We start from the raw sequence: 21,088 nt of genomic DNA on the forward strand, positions 1-21,088 counted from the left end.
CCAGAAGGGGCATTTCGAATGTTGAAACTGAAGCGGATATTGAAAATTCTTAAATGTCTTTGTAAATGAAGGTCATTCCCTTTGAACAGCATTCGTTAAAAGTGAAGTAACAAACATAAATTTATATTGCAGGAATACTGCAGATATATCAGTGAAACTTGATAGAACAAAAAGCAGGAATTCGTATTAAATCCATTTTAAAGCCATTACTCTAACGCATCTGTAAATAAGCTTTGCATTGACACTTGCCCCAATATACGGGACAAATGTAAACTTAGAAATTTGTTTTTGCCAACATTTTTGAATATTTGACTTTCACAGAGAAAATAAAAAAAAAACGCTGAGAACTTATTTAGTGATGCAACTGATATTTTTTTAATATCTTTATTTTTACTGTAGTAAATTTATTAAAAAAAAGAAATTTGCACTGTATTTAATACATAACTTATTTAATATATTTTTCATTACCATGATAAGTGCTGTTTGGGTATCGAGCCTGTTTAATTTGCCTACCTGGGGGACAAAACTGAAAAAGATGGGTTAGCTCCCATGTAAATTTAAGATAAAGAGCTTTCCAAAGAAGGGACCAAATTCAAAAAGGTTTTTTTGGGTACAGAGTACAAATTTCAGATCTTGAAAAACGAGTTTAGAGATCAAGTTTCAGTAAATAATATATACCATCTTTGAATTGCAATCCAGAACTGCAGCTGCAGCTCTCATTTCAAAGTTGTTGATTCTGAAGTATGATGAGGTTTGATTAAAAAAAAATGCTCTCTAAAATCTAAATTTGAATGAATTATTACAAATCACATTTATTTCCGGAAGGTGTAGCAAAGCACAACGGGTCAGCTAGTTCACCAATAAAAAAAATCAAATGACTGTCATTTCTCAATTTACTGAATGTCACTTGAAAACTACATCCTACACATTTTGCTTGTGTTTCACTTTTTATATGAGATTTTTTTTGTTTCGATTATAGTCGTTTTAACATTTTATGTCATTCGCGACTTATATCAACGATTCAGTTGGCGGACAGTCATTGAAAAACTTATCCGGGTTTTCCGGTTGTGATCGATGTTAACTCTTGGGTTATAATTTTCTCATCTTTATCAAGGATTTATGCGCACGGAATTCATCAAACAATTGAATATTTTTTAATTGCACTCCGGCGCAAACAAAATAACAACTGGCATTGACATTTGGTTGAATTAATAATACGCACATAATTTAACATCATTTAAGACTTATTTTTAATGTTGAGACCGAATAATAGATCGTTTTAAAAATAGATCAAACATAATTATGGCTCGAAGCGTTTCTGTCATGAGTAATTTAATATTCTACACTTTCTAGTTCCAAAATCTTAACCTGGATATGCTGATGTTTTCAAAATTAACATTACTATTTTTCAATAAATGAATTGTTATGAAAGGATTTCGTAAATTTCCGATTACCGTATTGTTTTCATTGAACGATACAATGTTGATTTTTACTTTATGGATCTTTATAAATCAATTTCAAAACCTTGCAATCTTCAAACTGAACTTTTTTTCCAAAACGTCAAAAATATGTTAAACGTCTCTATATGTACAAACCATTTTAAAGTCGTTGAAAATTTGATCGAATTTGTGCATTCTTAAACAAACAAAAAAAAATAGACGACCGACGAAATTGATCATAACTATTTTATTCGCAGGAAATGTCTTAAATGAAATATTGTCGCTAGGCATAGGACTAGAAGTGGTTGACATGTACTAAAATTTTCATTAATTTCATGAAAATAAAATCTTAAAACAAAATAATTTGAACGTATAAATTCGGCAAATTGTTTCTAATTGATTGCAGGGGGCAGCGAACCGCGAAAACCCGGAAATTGAAAATGGCATCTGGAAAAACTGAAAAACGAGAAAAAATCGGATTTTAATTTCATGGATATAATTCCTGGGAAAAGTTGGAACTTTCTTGAAAATCGGAATTTGTTCCATTTCTTGTTCAAACATATTTTATGTATTTTAAACTAACGAAACGTCGTAGGTAAATATCTCGAGCACAAATTTTGTTTTAGCTAAAAAATAATGTTTGAAATTCATTGAAATAGTTAACTTTTTATTACTGCGAAGCTTGAATACGTTAAGTTCTGGTAATTTTTTTTTATGGCGATAATTGATAGAAGAATTTTATATTTCGTACCGTAGTGCACTTTCTTTACTAATCTCTGGAAAAAAGACTTAAAATATGAATGAAGAGATAAGTTATTTTTTATTTTTTATTTAGAAATAACTTAATTCATGCATTTAATTTTTTTTTTAAATCATTGAAATCCGTTTTTTACCATATTCAAATCTCGAAAACTATGATGTTCGGAATTTCATCAAGGGCTCATTTTTTTTTTTATAATAAAAGGTTGTGATGAATTGCTGAATCGAAATTGGAAACAAGTAACAAACATAAGGAGTGTATTCGAAAAAAATATGTAACACTTTTTTTTGTGCCATAAATTTCAGCAAAAATACTTGGTAATGTAATGTTTACATGAGCAAATTTTTGTGATGTTCTGTCAAGTGTTTTTCAAAATAGAGTCTAATGAAGAAATTATTCGACTCAAATTGTTGAGCAACACGTGCGCCATCTATAATGCATACTATGAACCACCTTTTTCAAATCAAGGCTTTTTTCGATTACGTTTGCTGTTTCCTGAAGCTTTACCTTTAAAATAATCCAAAATTTTGTCGAAGTTATAACAAATTTAGCCGATTGTCCTCCTTCGGCAAAAAACAACATATTTGACATTTTATCACTCCATCATCGTGATGGCAAGATTTCAGATCCAACTTAAACAGAGTAAATAATTTTTAGGACCCATTGAAGTGCTTTACTGAGAAAACGGTTGCATTTGGAGGCAGTCTTCTTTGTATTTGTCAATCGATATGAAATACTGAGTGATTTGCAGTTTCCACAGAGAAATACAGGCGAAACTTGTCAACGAAAAGTATTTGGTTGAAAACCTGCCAGGTGACTGCTATAAATTTCGTTTTGCTGTCCATTGCGAAAGTTTTCAAAATATCTCCCCACAAGCAGTCGAAATATTTTGCGCACGATTTTACCACCGTATTTTGTTTATTTTACCAGTATCTTTTACCTTGTAGAAAATAAGTCAGACCTATTTATAAGTCAGCTCGATGAACCAGTTAGAAAAGTTTGGCTTTTTTTATTACTTTCTTCATTCATATTTTCGGATCGAGTTTTTAAAAGCCTCTCACATTCCTCTCACTTCATGGAATAAATAATCTCAACTTTCATTCAAATTTTAGCTAACCTAATTGGTCGTCTAGGATTTCTTAAAAATTTACTATGTTAACTTTGATCCAATAGTTGATTTTCAGCTGATTTTTGGTCTCTAACTGGGACTTTTCTGTATTTTTTTTCGATTCTGCCCAAAAAGTTCTGTCAATGAACTTCAGTATTGAACGCTTTATAATAAACCACTTGACAGGTTTTCACCAAATTTATTACACATACACCTACCAGGTAACTTCACTGAAAATTTCATCAATTTCCATCCATGCATTCAAAAGTTACTTACAAAACAAAGTGTTGATTTTTTTTCGAATACACTCCTTTTTTGAAACGGGGGAACACTTTTGGAGAGTCCGACAAAAAAAAAACGAATGAATTTGTTTAAACAAATGAAGATGAAATTTTTATAGAAAAGAAAAAGATTGATATGAATTTAGTGATTCATTCAGTCCTTACTCAACTGTTAATTAACGAACTTGTTTGAAAACTTAAATTTTACAAAGGTATTATTATCAAATGTTGTTCTTAAATAATTTTAATAATTAGATTTTTTTTACGTTACTTTATTTATTTTCACCTGTTATGAATTGAAATCTCGGCACCTTTTTCAAAAATCGCTATACTCTGTAAATTTATACTCAAAATTAAGATAAATAATCAAATTTCAAATCCCGCACTGAACACTCAGATGCTACTAACGTATTCTTGAAAAAAAATTGAAAGGTTTTTTAACAAAAAACCTTATAAATTTTTAGGTTAGGAAACAAAATTTAACTAAGCATTGTAAGAATAATATTCAGCGGAACCTGCGCTCAGAATTGCAGAGAAAAAATTAAAATACCAATCAGTAGCCATTGTTGTCAAACTATGTGACTCCTGAGCCAGAAATAAAAATAAAAACTCGAATTTAGAATCCAAACTTAAATTTAAGTTTTGATTTACTGATCGGTTAATCAATCCGAAATTCTTCAAATATATCTTAAATTTCAGAATTCAGAAGCCAGTGCTCAATAATGATATTCATTATGAGAGGAAAAAAACTTGAAAGTATGCCATGACATTATATCAAAACCTATAAAGATTTCCTCTCATAAAATGCCAAGTTTGTGTGAAAGACTGAAAAGAAGGAAACAATTTTTGACAAGATTTCGCAGGATAAAGTTGAGGTTATGATAACTTCATAGAATTATTTGCTTATCCCTTTTTATTTCATTCTTAAAAAATACTGCAATTTTCTGTAGAAATTTCAACGAGCATCACTAATCTGAACTTTTTTCAACTTTAAAATTCAATTATTGAAAATTTACGTTCAATTTTCAAAGTAGGGCTATAATTTCGGTAAAAAATCCTGATAAACAAATTTATTTATGTACTAGCTGACCCGGCGTGCTTTGCTACACCTTTCGAAATCGAATGTTATTTTCGGAATTTATTCAAATTTTTATTGTTTTGTTGGCATTATTTTAAATCAAAATATAACATAATTCATAAGCAACCGCTATAATGAGAGCTGCAGCTGGAGTGAGTTTCGAATTGCTACACAAAAATAACTTAAACTAATATTCTGAATCTTGATTTGTGTTAAAGATCTGATAATTTTAATCAGTTTCTTTAAGCTCCGCCCTAAAAAAGGAGGGTTCCAAATAAATCGTACTCAATCAATCCAACTGATAGAATATGGTTGTTTTTGCTTGATATTTTCTGAATTTATGCTAAAAAAATGATAAGAGCGGACACCCCCCCCCCCCCCTCTGCCCTTCCCTTCCCCCTGCTGAATGGAGATCGTGATTTCTAATAATGAAACCCAATTTTTTCGTTCCCGGAAAATCTTCTTGTATCAAATATTGTTCCATTGCATTGGTTGATAATTTTTTAAGCTTTACAACAAAATTTATATGAAACCCCCTCCTTTCTTCTCTCTACACTGTAAAGCGTAAGGGTCCATAATAATCTCGTAACCAAGTACCTTTTTATGCCATATTTGTTTCCATTTGTTGGCTTCGTTAGCATAAACTGAGAACTTATTCTAACAAATTGTATTGGGTTCAACTCCCTCCTCCTATGTACCTTATCACTGAAAGGAGGATGGTGTGTCAGATAATCATAGAATCATACCAAAATGATTTTCCATGTTCTCGGATTTTGTGAAAAAAAGTTAAATGTAAGCTTTCCTCTTCCCTTCCTTTATTTCCAATTCTATCATCCCACTGCATGAAAGGAATTGTTTGACATAAAAAAATTTCTCGTATTGAAATACCATCCCATGCCAAATTTGGTTTTATTTGCGATGTAAATTCTTGAGTTATGCATAAATTTGAAAGGAAGTACCAACCCCCTTCCATTCGCCCCATTGAATGGAGGGGTGAGAACTGATATTCATAAAAGTATTTTTTTACTGAAAAAATTTTTGATACCAAGTTTTATTTCATTTGCTCTATTAATTCTCAAGTTATGCAAAAAAAATGTATGGTAGCCCCCCTTTCCCCTTTATATCTTTTCGCTAAAAAAAGGTGGGGCTCAATTTTTAATAGAAACATGTTTCGTATCTAAATTCCCTCTTATACCAAATATGGTTCAAATTTACTCGATCAGATCTCCAGTTATACTGAAAATTGTAAGGGAGACCTCTTCCCCCCTTTTTCATCCACCTTTTTGAAGGAGTGAGGGATACCAAATATTCAAAGAAGCATTTCTCGTACCCAAATATCGTTCCATGCCAAATTTGGTTTCATTTGCTTGATTAGTATTTGAGTTATGTAAAAATTAAAAAGAGGGCCTCTTCCCTTTATACCTCCCTACTGGAAAGAAGGAGGGGTTTCAAATAATCATAGAAATATTTTTCGTATCCAAATACCTTCCCATGACAAATTTAATTCCATTTGCTTTATAAATTTTTGAGTTATGTAAAAAAATATGAAAAAGGCCCCTCCCCCTTTCAACTGCAAATAATCATTGAAATATTTTTCGTATCAAAATACCTTCCCATGCCAAATTTGGTTCCAATATCTTGAATAGTATTCGAGTTATATGAAAAATTGTAAGGTAGCCCCCTCCCCCCTTTCTATCACCCCCTGAGAGTAGGGTGGGGTACCTAATATTCATTGAAATATTCTCCGTTCCCAAATACCACCTCATGCCAAATTTGATACCATTTGCTTGATTGGTTCTCGAGTTATGCAAAAAATTGTCTTTTGTTTGGGAGGCCCCTCCCCCCCCTTCCTGTTAGAGGGAGGGGTTCCAAACTATAATAGGAACCTTCCCCGGCCTCCAATACTCCCACCTGCCAAGTTTCACGTAAATCGGTTCAGTAGTTTCTGAGTCTATAGGGAACATACAGAAAGACAGACAGACAGACAGACAGACAGACAGACAGACAGACAGACAGACAGACAGACAGACAGACAGAAATTCATTTTTATATATATAGATTTTAAAACTGGGAAATCTCCATCGGGAAAACCGGGAATTTAAAAATGACAACTCGCTGGCGACCCTCTGTTTGTGACTGGGAATACATTTTTGAAAAAAAAACACGTTATTAGTTTGTATTGGTTTAAATTTTTTTTCAATTATTATTCGCCATTTAAAAAAGAACCAATTATCTAGAATCACCTCTGATATATCTTTAATTTTTAAAAAGTACGTGATAGAATTTTCTTCAAGATGGAATTTTCATAACCAAACAACAACATTTAAAATATGATTTTGAAGAAAATTTAACCGATAAGTCATGATATTTTCAATGTTTTAAAGAAAATGCTGTGCAATACATTTAACGGTTCCAATTATAAATATCAAATAATATGCAGTCATTTTTAAAATTTAAAATACAATTTTGCTTAGTTTTCTTCAAATTTTTATCAAAATTTAGTTTACATGTTTTTTTTCAGATTTTCTAGATTTCGTGTTTTGTTGGATAAAGTTCAATCAAAATATTCTGAACTGGTACGGTTTTAAACAAAAGTACAATATCTTCATTGAGTGTAGAAAAACGTTCTTTTTTAAGATTAATGACAATTTTTTCATAAATAAATTCAATCTTGGAATATGGTTGATATACTACTAAACATTTCATAAGATTATATATATATTTTTAAATAACATTTCGAATGAACTAAAAAGAGAACATTTTTTTACACTCAATGACAATATTTCAGTTCCACTATTGATTAAAATAGTATGAACCTGTTAAGCATATTTTGATGTTGATATTGGTAATGTACGGACAATTTTTCAACCGACTGTCTTTTATACTGGTCTAAAGTGGTCTTCAAAGAGAGCATTATTCAATAGAAAACACTTTTTATTCTTGGCTTCATGGCACAATTTATTATTAGTTAGCTCATTGAATTTGATGAAATATAACTTCAACTACGATTTTCAATACTCCTAGGTTTAGTAAATGCCTTTTTCTTTCGCCATATCTTTTTCGTTGTTTAACGTTAACTAATGACTTTCCTTTTTCAATTTCAGGTACGTTCCACTCCCTATGGCTTAGGTTACTTTCCCAAGGTTACAAGGTTGGTTTAAGTATCTTTAAAAATTATTTTTCAATACTTTTTGTTTGCGTCATCCATAATCATTTAGGTGTTGGTAATTATCATAAAGTCGAGCCAATCATTACCAAACTTTAATACATAGCAATGATTCTTGAGCGTCAATCTGGTATAAGGCACATTTTTTATCGATTTGAAAATATTAAAAATGTTTTGAATGTCCGTTAGAGCTATGAAAATTTAGTTGAAAATTTGTTCTTGATTGAAAAGTCTTAAAATTTATTTTTGGTTTAAAATTTCGTTTTTTTTTTGTTCACCTTTTAATTTTAATCTACCATAATGACCTCTTTTTATTAGTGAAAAATGCACAAAATTCAAGACATCGCCAGATTTGTTTTTATCTCTATCACCTTTTTAATCTCAATTTCAATCTTGTTTATTAACACCTGACTTCATATTGTTTTAGGATTTCTTCCAAAACATTCGTAACGGGAGATATCTTCTTGAAAGAAATGCACCATTTCTCTCGTGAACGTGATAATAACAATCATTATAACACGAATTACAATCGACTATCAGTTCATCTGAATCCGAAGCATTTTCTACGCATTTCAAATTTACACAATTGAACTAAATCAAAAGGGCGTATGAAAATGACCGGCTCTTTCACTGATGCAGAAATTTTAAAATGACAATAGAACAGTCATGCAATGTGGATAAGCCATTTTGAGAAATACCGTCAAAATTCGGCTCGCTTCTAACTCAACCGAGGAACGATTCGAACAATGAATGACATACGCAAGGTTAAGTTAAAAGAGGGGGAAGTTGCAAGAAAAAAAAAAGACATTTCCTTAACTTAGTTTTAATTGTGAGAAAATCGCCAGCTTTAATGATAGGCTGGTTACCGCGCCGCGCCGCCGGTCGACTTTATGCCAAAACTATTGTTCTAGGGTAGCGGCTTGTTGGAAGTTGGGCAATGCAGTGGCGTCGCTAGAATTTAAGCTTTTCGTGGAAGTTATGTGGTATAGCATTTCTGACAAACGACAAGTAAGTAGCTATATTTAATGTAACTAGAATTATGACGGTCGCCATATTTATTGATGTTCTTTTCTAACATCTAGATGCGTTTTTATAGATTAATTCAAGGGTAAGTAAAGGTGTCCAAAATTAATGCAATATTATTTCCCAAATGTCTTTGAACATTACAACGCCACTGGATTCGATGAGTTGCTGTTTTTTTCTCTTCTGTCGTTGTTCATTTGACCGACACAAAGTTTTTCCGCCACAACGCCCAGTTACATCCAATATCGGGCTGCCGTTTGTCTACTGCTGTTGCTGCTGCTCGATTATTTCGGACAGTAAACTTTATTGTGTCAGCCAGCTAGCTAGTCAACCAGCATAGTTTGGGAGGGATAAAAAACCTTTCTAGTAGGTTTGTTCCGACTCGTTGCATAAACTTTCGGGGTTCCGCCAGCCACCCGCCACTTTTCCATTTAGTATCTTTCCCTTCCCGTTGCTCGACGACTTGAGGAGCGTCAATCGGGCCTATTACAGTTTTCCTATGCCTTGCGTGCGAAAATCGAATGTTGCGGATAGTGCGGTAACTAGTAAACAAACGTCGAAATCCGGCAGCGAAAAATTTAGGGGAATCGTGTTGATACAACTAGCAAGCAGGCAAGCAAGCAGCCAGATATCAATTGAGCAATGAGCAAATGTTAGTAGCGGAAACACAAGTGCGTTGCAACGATTAACATACTTACACGCGGGTTGTCAGTTGAGTTTACGTTTATGGTTTTGATTTGATGCGAACTGACACCGAAAGGCGGGATTCCTTGATCGAATTTATTTCCGGATCATTGGTTCAGTAGGTCAGTCCATATCTATGTATATTGAGTTTTTTTAGTTCCTCGATGTATTCATAGTTTTTCTCGTTTTTTCTTATTGTTTCCCAAAATCAGTAGAGTTTCAATAATTTGTGTACCAATGAAAAAATATTTTTATTGCTGATTATTTGTACTGAAGCAGATGACGAAAAAAAAAGTTTGAAATTCAATTATACAAGCCAATAGCTGTGACAATGTATGTGAAATTATCACACATCTAACAAGTCCCAATATAGTGAACCTTTTATATATTTTCTCGCGAATTTTCTTATGTACAGAATTCTTTGATGAAACTTTGGATTCATATTTATTCAGCTAAAACACTTAAGTTTTCCGTAAATCAAAGTCAAAAGAAATCCGATAAAACATGATTCGGAAAAAGACTGTAGATTAGCTAAGGAATGCTCAGAAAAAAATTAACTTAAAGGGTGATACAGTCAAAACTTGGTCAATATCAACTTGACATATTTCTTTCAATTTTGCATTTAAAAAACCTGACCATCCCTCATTTTGAAGGTGTGTGTGTGTATGTGTGTGTGTAGAATGTTGCTCCTATTTTGATTTTGGAATTCACGCTTCAGTTGTCAAAATGCCGTCCAAGGAAGAAGAGCAGCGTATCAAAATTTTGTTCGCGCATCGCGAAAATGGTTGTACCGTCTACTACCGTGAATCGAGCCAAAAAACGAGCCGGACTATCGACTTACAAGAATGTAGTGACTCCAAATCGTGATGATAAACAAAATACGACGGCCAAAGCGCGATCCCGGAGGCTGTACACGACGTTGCTGACGAAGTTTGACTGCGTGGTAATGGACGACGAAACCTACGTCAAAGCCGACTACAAGCAGCTTCCGGGACAGGAGTTTTATACGGCAAAAGGAAGGGGAAAGGTAGCAGATATTTTCAAGCACATGAAACTGTCAAAGTTCGCGAACAAATATCTGGTTTGGCAAGCCATCTGTACCTGTGGCTTGAAAAGCAGCATTTTCCTAGCTTCCGGGACTGGGAAATTTACGTGAAAGAGTGTTTGAATAAACGTCTGCTGCCTTTCCTGAAGAAACACGGTTTTCCGTACTGCTTTGGCCGGATTTGGCATCTTGCCGTTACGGTAAAAAGGCCATGGAGTGATACGCCGTCAACAACGTGCAGGTGATTCCCAAGGACAAGAACCCTCCCAACACACCAGAGCTCCGCCCAATTGAGAAATACTGGGCTATTGTCAAGCGGAACCTAAAGAAGACCAAAAAAACTGCTAAGGACGAGCAGCAGTTCAAGGCAAACTGGCTTTCTGCGGCGAAGAAGGTGGACAAGGTGACTGTACAAAATCTGATGGCAGGGGTTAAGCGTAAGGTCCGGCAATTCGGATTTGGAAAAGCGGAAGCCTTACTGAATATTTTTCCTGAATTTTGTACTAATTAAACTTGAAAAAGAAAATTAATTTGATTTTTTAAATAAACGATTTCACCGATTTACACGCATTTTCCCTTGACCAAATTTTGACCGTATCACCCTTTAGTTTTTAAGAAAGCTGAAGCTATACGTTACACATAAAGATATATTTTTTTGAAATTTTTTTGAATCATGACCATAAAAAATTTATAAAAATGGTGTATTTCTCGTTCGTACTTTAAAAGTTCAAATTTATTCATGGAAACGTTACTTAAGAATTCTGCAAAAAATCATGGATGAGTTTTGAACCAATTCGAAGCTTTTTAGAGCCCAGGGTGTTTTAGTAAATGTTTTATTTTTATTTTTTTAGCCCAATTTTAGTAACCCTGCTGTACACTGTGATTCTTCCATTTTATTGAAATAGCTAGCATTACTGTCAAGGCTAAATAATCTTAGCTTCTACTGTTTTAGACCCACTTATTTATTATTATTATTATTATAATAACCTCTTGAATTCTTTGTAGTCAATTGAATTTTAAAGTCTTAAGTATTTCTTTTTTTAAGAATCTCAGCTAAAAATGTGTTGAATTTAAAATTAGTCCACAAAATGGCATTTCTATCTTTTTGTCGATCTGAAATTTACAAACATCAACAGTATTGTTGGCAAATGACCGATAGCAAACTAGCCTGAAGCGCTTTAGATTCACCATGATTTGTTCTTTCCATGTTTATTCAAGTTTACTGTACACTGAAATTATTTTTTATTATTTAATATAACTTTAATAAGCGTTACGCATAGCATTACGTGTTACGTGTTTAAAATTTATTCACCTTCAATATGAGAATAACAAATTTGAAATTGATGTTAAGCAGCGAAAGATGTACGGCTTTCAGTGCAAGTACTTTCACTTTTAACTAAGTTTTTTATTTTAAATTTTATTAAAAACTGGCCTGCTGAGATTTGTTTAAATTCAAAAGTTCTATAAACGAGTGCTATTATCAAAAATGTATTTCTAAAATGCGTATCCATATGTATATGAGAGTACAAGAATTGTGAAATTATTTCAAAGAACAAGTTTGAAAAATAGATTTTTAATATTTATTTGGAAACCGACCAAAGGGTGTTGGACTGTTGTTATTCATGTATCATAAAGTCATTAACCAGAATTAGTTTTTCAACATGTATACATACATATATGAAAATTCATGTTGTATTTTCGAAACACCAACAAGGATATTTTTATAATTTTAAATAAAATTATTATATAAAAAAAAGTTTTAGGTCTGATAAGGGATTTTTTTTTAACCTGGGCTTTCAGGGTGTGTCCATAAAAAAAGTAATGATGCAAAATTAAAAAATTTAAGAATTAATTGAGGGTCCCCGAAGATTCTTTTTATTTGGATGCACCCGAATAAAGTTACAAGCCACCAAACTTCCAATAGTGCACATTGACACTCAAGAACGGATTAGAGTTAATCAGTCTTAGATACGAAAGACGCATTCCACTTGAGGACAAGAAATTTAAAACTACGACATAATGCACTTTCAAAAGCAAGAGCGAAGCGCCATTTCATAACAGCACTGCGACTTAAGGGTTTGATGCGATTTCTATCTAAGTTGAAGAAGAAGCAGCTAATCGTCGTGTTCTAAGAGATTTTCGATTGATTCAATTCACCAATTCCAATTTATGTACGGATCTGTAAATTTCGCCTCTGTGGGCTATGGGTGTTCCAGAGAATATTAAATTTAAGTTTACCACCAAGCATCCCACTAGAGTCATGGTATTAGAAGTGGTTGTTTAAAAAACTGTTACAAATTTGTTACCTTTTATAACGAAGGGTTAAATTAAAATGAGTTGTTGAAAAGAATTTGTAGTGCCCTTGAACAATTTTATCTTATACAAATTATATATCAATTCAAGAAATTTGTCAAAGAACAATAACTCTCACCTTTAGAGCCCTGAATTTCGCATGAGGTGTTATAAACACGAGTCTGCAGCTAGGAATAATACTTAAACCGTGGAAGTGTTCTACTGTAGTTCCCATTGAAAAACAGAAAAATGCACAGAAGGCGACGTTTTATCGTTCATAAACTTGTTATAAATTCAAGAAAAGGTGCCAGGAATTGCAATAAAACAGCAATTCTTACGCTTTATTGAGTCTGAAGGTATATTGATTGCTGAACAGTCTGGATTCAGGAAATTACATAGTGGCTGTGTTTCTAGAATTCAAGAGAGCATTCGAAACTATTGATCGGTTACTGCTGTTAGATATTAGTACAAATTGGCATCAATGGTACGGTTCTAAGCTGGTTCTGAAATTATTTGGAGAATAGAATGCAACGAACAAAATATGTTTCATCTCAATCGCGATACAGAGAAAATAACCTAGGAGTTCCCCAAGGAAGTGTGTTGGGTCCCTTGTTATTTATACTGTACATCAATGACATGAAAATGTGCTTAAATCACGGCCATCTCAAGCTATTTGCAGATGATTCCGTCTCCTATTGGAGTGGAAATAACTTAGAACTCATTGTACAAGAAACAAATACTGATTTGAAAAAAATTGCAGATTTTTAGAAACACAGAAAATAATGTCTGAATCTTGATAAAACCAAATGGATGATTATTAGAAATCGCAAAATAGGACTAAGTTCTAAGTTATTAATCGATTGTTGTGAAATCGAAAGGGTTCGTCAAGTCAAATACCTAGGAGTACAAGTCGATGAAAAATTGATTTTTATAGCTCACGTAGACTACATAATCAAACAGATTGCCGTGAAATATGCTGTACTTTGTAGAGTAAGTAAATATATGAAGTTTTCGAAGGTGATGGAAAGCATTAGAGAAACATGAGGTATCATAGAAAGAAAGAACATAAGTCGTAAATATTATAAATTTTTCGAAAAAGAAACAACGGCTCACCGGCAGGATTTGAACCCGCAAACTCAGCTTAAGTACAACGGCGCGCTAGCCAATTTCACCACGCTGAACGTGATGGAATCGACCGACACGAGCGTACACGTCTAGCTCTGTTGATCAACTGCTGGACCTTCTATCGATGTACATACGAGAAGAGCCCATGATTTCAGATTACCGAATACTCTAAAAATGTTTAACAGCCTGCCGCAGAATATCAAAGACAGTTAAAACATAAACACTTTCATTAAACTGGCAATACAACACGTTAAACAGACAATTTGAAATAATGACTAATCCTAAAAAGGATCATATGCTAGTGATGAAGATCTGACGAAATACCAGATATAAATTGTACGGTGATGGACAAACGCGGGAGTTAGACAAACAAGTCGTACAGAATTGGACAAAATAATGCAAACAAATTATCCATAGGATAAACTGTCCTTCCTACTTCCAAAGAAGCGTATCAATGGGGTGGAGGAAGGACCCAATTGGGCCTGTTGCACCATCACAAAAAAATGAGTCCTGTTTAAACACAAAGGAAATTTTGTAAACTAAATTTATTTGTTATTTTTTTATATAGTTTTATTTTACAATTTTTGAACAATTGGAATTTGTTCCCACGAGACGGATTTGGTTTCTCCTTATATTAGAATTAAAATAAAAAACTTCAATCAATCTTTATTGTCGAATCTATTAAAAAGTGATACTCTACAAATAGTTCAAACCTTCAATGATTCAATTAGAAAATATATAACATCTTTGTTATAAAACATTGTTACTTAATATGCTAGAGTTCCTTTAAACTGAAAACTGGCGCCTTTTATAATTCAGGACGTTTTGAGAAAGTTGGATAGACAGCTGCATACATTTTGCATTACCAATTTGAACTACCATACGACGGCAAACAGCAGCCGGAAAGAAATCGTTACGTTTCCGATATAATTTATTCAAACGTTGCTGCTTCCAAAGAACAACCGATTGAAAACGCTCCCCATATCTACCTTTCACATAGAAATATCGATTGCATTCTTTCGCGAATGAATCAATGCAACGCTATTTGATGGTTGCGGATACGAACTTGGATTGCCTTTTACCTGTTTCTGGTATTTCGGTTGCATCATTGGTTGATGTCACCTGCTGTAGTTTTGATCTGTAAATAGAGAGTGTTCTCAGTTTCCTTGGAAATCTGATGATGTTTCGGTAGAAATGTTAATAACTTGATTTGCTGTTCTGAACTGTCTTATCAACTTTTTATTTATCAACAATCGCAACATTTACAAACAATATACCGGTGATCAACTTTTTTTCGGAATTCAGCAGCAGCAGCCTTCATTAAGTGCAGTTTAATTTATGCTAGACACACCACGATCCAATCCGACTGTCGTTTATCGTTTCAAAGTGCTGTCACTTTCAATATACAATACACATATGGTTCACGTGAAGTCACACACTGAATGAGAACTTGCCGACCTGAATGGGATGCTGCTACGAGTGTTTTGTACGACGTGATAGAAAATTTTATTAGGAACGTTCGTATGCCATAACTTGGTCGTACGTATCGTGTAATAATAAGCCTTTGCGATTTAATGGATGTAGACCAATCTTAGTTGGTACGAAAATGAAGTAATGGTTTACCCCGCAGCTGTACGGGGCTAATATGGGGTCTACTTTAGTATTCACTACACTTAGCACTAGACACGACCTTGGTTGAGAAATGTTGCCAAACAGCTGCTGCTGGTGGCAATACCGTAAATAATAACAATATTTACCGGCCCTGGGAAATTGTAGGTGTTTTCTAGCGTTGGATTTCTGTGAGATCTTGGAAATTAGATCAGATTTCCAGAATAGATCCAACCCTCAAACTGAACGAGAACCAAATAGTAAACCCACTAAACTACTCCCACGCTCACTTCCAGAAGACTGTTACAGCAATAATTCGTCTAACGTCTTCCTCGAAAGTTTTCTCGAGCGAACGTGACCAAAAGCGGCATCCTGTTTCCCCTGTCTACGTTTCTCCGGAAAGGAAGAAACAGCAACGAACCCGGGGCTGGACTCAGCCTTTAGAGAATTTGCACCAAAAGCTCTTCCGCAATCTTTCCTAAAACCAAAACGCGGGTGTCGACTGATTCGTGCTAAAATCAACAACAAACGCTCGTTTTACCTATATAGTGACCGATCGTGGGCGGCTCCAGCATCAGTTAGTCAGGGATTCGATCGAAACGAGTGAAAATGAAACCATTGGCGGTGCTAGGGCTGGTGTTCGCAGTAGTGGGGCTCTGTGGATCCCTGAGGGTGGTTCAGGGTTTCGAGTTGGCGCTGGTGAACGCCCCTTGTTGTGAGTATTGGCGAAAAGAAAACATCAATATCGGTATACCAATTTGTTTGAGCGACAATCAAGCTTTTAAAAGTGAAATTAAAATGCAACCTTTTTAAATTATGGATAAATTAGCTGTAGGAAGAGTGGTTATATTAAAAATTGAATCAAAATTGTGCCCAAAATTATACACCAAAAGAAGGGGTTTCTAATTTTATTACAATTTGTCACACAACTGTCCTAAAAGTGTTAATCTAAATGGTACTTACATAAATTTTCATAAAACTATTATTGATACGGGCTTCTTCTTGAGCAAAAAAAATCATTCGAAATCGAACGAAGTTAGGAAAAAAGTTGACAGGTGAAGAGTTAGATTCAAATTCAAATTGCTTATTTATTCAATCTCATTTCATTATTGGCTGTCTATTTTGGCACATGTGTGCTCAACAATAGCTTTATGAAATTTGTAGGATGCAGAGAATTGGTGAATATGTGGAAGTGCAATACTTAATTCTTCAAGTTTTGTGTCCATTTTGGATTTTTTTTTACGCCAAATTAAGATGAGATATGGATCTGTGGATATAGCAATAAATGAACAAGATTTCCAGAATTTTAGATCTCTCGAGCATTGATTCACTAGTTTACAAAATTAAAAAAATCGTGAACTTGATTGACTGACCAATATTTTAAATGTGAAATCGGGCGCTGAATCCAAAAATTAAATTTAGAAAAATATTCAGTAGTCAGTAGAACAGTTTTTAAACTATGCTTCAAATATAAAATTTTGAAAAAAAAAAATAAAAAAAAGTACTTGTACTTAAATGCATAACTACATACATAACTGCATAACTGTTTATTCGAAATCTCTTTTCTGCAAATTAAAGGTGAATAAATTTGCTATCGATCATCTGAACCTAGTTTTTGCATATGATCAACAGTATTGATGATATTAGAGGCTTCAAGATGAAAAAAATTTAAAAAAAACGCATTTTTTTAGAGAGAATTTTGTTTCAGCGAAGGTTTTAGACACGAAGGTAACATTTAAAAAATTTGATTTTCTTTTTTACTTGAATATTAATTCAAAACAAAGATTTCAAGTGGTTATTTATCAAAATCGGCTTAATATTGTAGAAGTTACGGTTACTTTACCATAACAGTATCTTTTGCATTTTTGAATAATTGAACGAACCGCCTTGTACTTATCATAGTATAGGAAGAATTAAACATGAAAAATCTCACTCGTTCCAAATCAAATTTAATGATTAGCTTCCCAGAAGGTCACATGCCATATTTCAGAACGATCTTATCATAGGAAGGGGTTGCTTGAGTCTCAAACGTGAATAGGATTTTAAGGTGAAATACTGAATTTTCATTAATAACTTTTTTGTTCACTAGCCAATTGCTTTTTATGTACAATTTTCTTAAAGCCTTGATTGAGACAATTATTTCACTCGAAGACTGCAGCACGATTAGAATTGAAACAAAGTTATTGCGGTTCAAAGATTATATTTTAACCGAATATTTTCTTATAAAAAGCAATGCGTTAAAAGTACTCATTGCATGTTAGGCTCCAATTTTCGGCCAAAATACAATGTTTGTACCGCAATAAATTTTTTGTTTCAATTCTAATCGTGCTGCAGTCTTCGAATGAAATATTCGTCTTAATTTAGGCTTTAAGAAAATTGTTCATTAAAAGCAATTGGCTAGTGAACAAAAATGTTGTTAGTGAAAAATCAGTATTTTTTATTTCTCCAATTTTTTTAAATGTTACCTTCGTGTCTAAAACCTTCGCTGAAACAAAAATACGTTTTTTTTATATTTTATCTATCATAAAGTCTCTAATAACATCAATACTGTTGATCATAGGCAAAAGCCAAGTTCAGATGATTGGTAGCAAATTTATTCACCTTTAACTTGCAGAAAAGAGATTTCGAATAAATGTTATGCATTCAGAGATATTTGAATTTGAGTACAAGTACTTTTTTAATTTTTTCCAAATTTAATATTTGCAGCATAACTCAAAAACTGCTCACTGAGATTTTTCTAAATTTCATTTTCGAATGCAGCGCTCGATTTTACATAAAAAGTGATCTTCAGTTTACTGAGTTCAAAAATTCTGTAAACTAGTGAATTATTAAGCGTTTAATTATTTTAACCAGACTTATAGTTTTTGAGAAATTTTAATATTAGAACACCAGCAAATTTTACTCGTTGGCAACCTGCGGCTCTTTAGCTCAGAATCTGTTGACCTGACACAAGGATTTTCATAGGTCCTAAAGACAATTTAAAAATTGCATCCACTGTAGAAAAGCGGAAAGGGCCAATTGGCAAAGCAGCATTTTTTAAAGTCTAATTTAACAATTTTTTTTGCTTTTCACTGTTTTTGAAGCATCAATATAGAGTTCATGATTTTATTTATACTTAACCATAAATGCAAAAAAATAATTGTTATTCAAAACAACAAAAATTAAAATGATACATTTTTGAATCAATGATTCAATCAAGGCTGATAATTTTTGGTAAATTTGGCTGGAATTGTCTGGATATATAACCTCTTTTTTGAGTTTAAAATTTAGAAACCCAATTTCCGGATTTGCCGGCCTGGATACGTACAGAAAAATCTGTAAAGCTTACTCAATAAATAACGGATTAATAAGTGAATAGATACATGAAATTCAAATACAAAATTCCAAAACTGCGAATTTTGTACGTCTCGGTGGTCGAGTGGTTAGCGTGGTAAGACGGTTATCGCTGGTCCACTGATGGCATGGATTCGATTCCCAGCACGATACTGGGTGTTAAATGTTAATCTTAAGTTGTCCACGTCATTTATTCAGTCTGTAAAGCCAAAATCGGCTAAGACGGTGTATGTCTTTTTTAAGAGTTAAAAATTTGACAGTTTACCAACTCCAATCAGCACTGAGAATGAATGAAAATTTCTATTCTGAAAAACTATTCATCTGAAAACTTATTCACAGGCTAAATACTTGTAATCAATAACTAAACTGATCCCCGATTACTATAATTAAATTGGATGTATTGAACAACAAACTTTGAGTTTTTGACACATTTAACCCTTTGTTTGATGCATGACAGCGATTTCCCAAAAACCACTTTTTTCAAAAAAATATATTAATATGATTTATTAATTTCTTCACAAACTTTGTACGATATCTCACATAAACAATTTCTAATTTCTTTTAATCTCTAGAAAAAAAAAATTTGTTCATACATCATCACTCCAAAATTTCCAAGCATTTCCAAGATATTGCGATTTTAATTAGTGCAGTTTTAAAATAACACTATGCATTAAAGGGTTAAAATTCAAGTGTGATGCCTGCAGGCAATATTTTCCAAAAGCACACAAATTTTGAACAAAGTTTCAAAAAACGGGCATAAGATTTTCCCAATTTGATAAAGAGTTAATCACCATGAATTACTTTTAATAATTTTTGTTTCCCTTTAACTACCCTTGAACTGATTTTGCCAGTTAAAATGTACTGTTTTTTTATTATAAAATCACATTATTACATATTTATACTGGTCAAATCACAGTTTTTTTTTTCCAGTAATCTAATCTTTAGCAAGTATTGATGAATAATTTACAATGTTTTAAATTTCATTCTCCATTCAATTAGACGCACAATACTGAAGAATAACATGTGTCATAAAATGGGATTTTTTAATTTTCAGATGCATTAAATTCCGAAGGCACGTTCGCTTGATGTCATGAATTTTGAAAATTCTACCAGATGTCAGGAGCATAATTTTTGAGATTAAAATGTTTGGCTACATAAATATCAGTTGAATTTAACCTCATACTTCTGGATTTGAGAAAGGATTAGCTAAATCTGGAGAATGTCATTAAAAGCTTGATAGTTATAAGAAAATTTATTTCCCTTTACTTTGTTATTTTATAAGCTTATCTTTGCAGAAGAAATTATAAATATTGTGTTTATGTTAATGTGTTCAAATCTTTCACTTTAACATCATGCAAAGTTTTCATTTAAGCTTGATATGGATTTTCCATTCTGGACTCGATATTTGCGAACGCATTCAAATTGATATAAAATCAAACCATGTAAGAAGAGTTGACGAGAAGAGAGACGAAAGAGAATCCATGTACTTATTGGTAATCTGAAACAGATTTGAAAAAAAACCCAATAGTTAGAAGAAAAAATTTTAAAGTTACTTTCGTAAAACTAATGTTTTATTTATTTCATTGACGTTCTTGGATTCAAATGTCCTACAGACTGATCTTAGGTTCTTAATCCTATGTTTAAACATCGTTTTGGACACAGTAAAATCAAACAAATTGTTCACAACATTAAAACACTGAAAACAGTTGGTCAGAGGATTATTCTGTCCGTAAGTTCGTTGATCATTCATTTATTTGTTTTTTTTTTAATTAAAAACAAAAACAATAAATCTTTAATAAAGCTTTTTCAAACTCTGAATTTTGGAAATTTAAAACTTTTGGCTCTTCCGACTCAAAAGGTTGCCCGATCACTGGTGGCCCAATTCCATTATGTCTGGGATTTTGGGCTCAACCCAATGATATCATAGGGTCTAAGAAACAAACTTTCATATGACGGAAACTCAGAAAAACGATGTTTCGATTTGAAAAAAAAAACCCTTTTTTAGAAACTTTTTCAGTATTATTTTTCTGATCTTGAAAAAGTTCAAACATATGTGCGTTATATTTTTTAAATTATCTATATAATGTCAGTTTTGAACCAAAAATTTGTCGGGACTATTTTGAATTCTCAATTTGTATGAATGATT

At 32.9% G+C, this 21,088-nt stretch overlaps 1 protein-coding gene across 5 annotated transcripts in view; it reads left to right on the forward strand.

Annotated features, from left to right (window-relative positions):
- Positions 1 to 21,088, forward strand: part of LOC129750795 (LIM and SH3 domain protein Lasp) — a 254,186-nt gene that overhangs the window by 93,873 nt on the left and 139,225 nt on the right. The window lies entirely within an intron of this gene.

This window comes from Uranotaenia lowii, chromosome 3, assembly GCF_029784155.1.
Source record: "Uranotaenia lowii strain MFRU-FL chromosome 3, ASM2978415v1, whole genome shotgun sequence".
NCBI classification, from domain to species: domain Eukaryota; kingdom Metazoa; phylum Arthropoda; class Insecta; order Diptera; family Culicidae; genus Uranotaenia; species Uranotaenia lowii.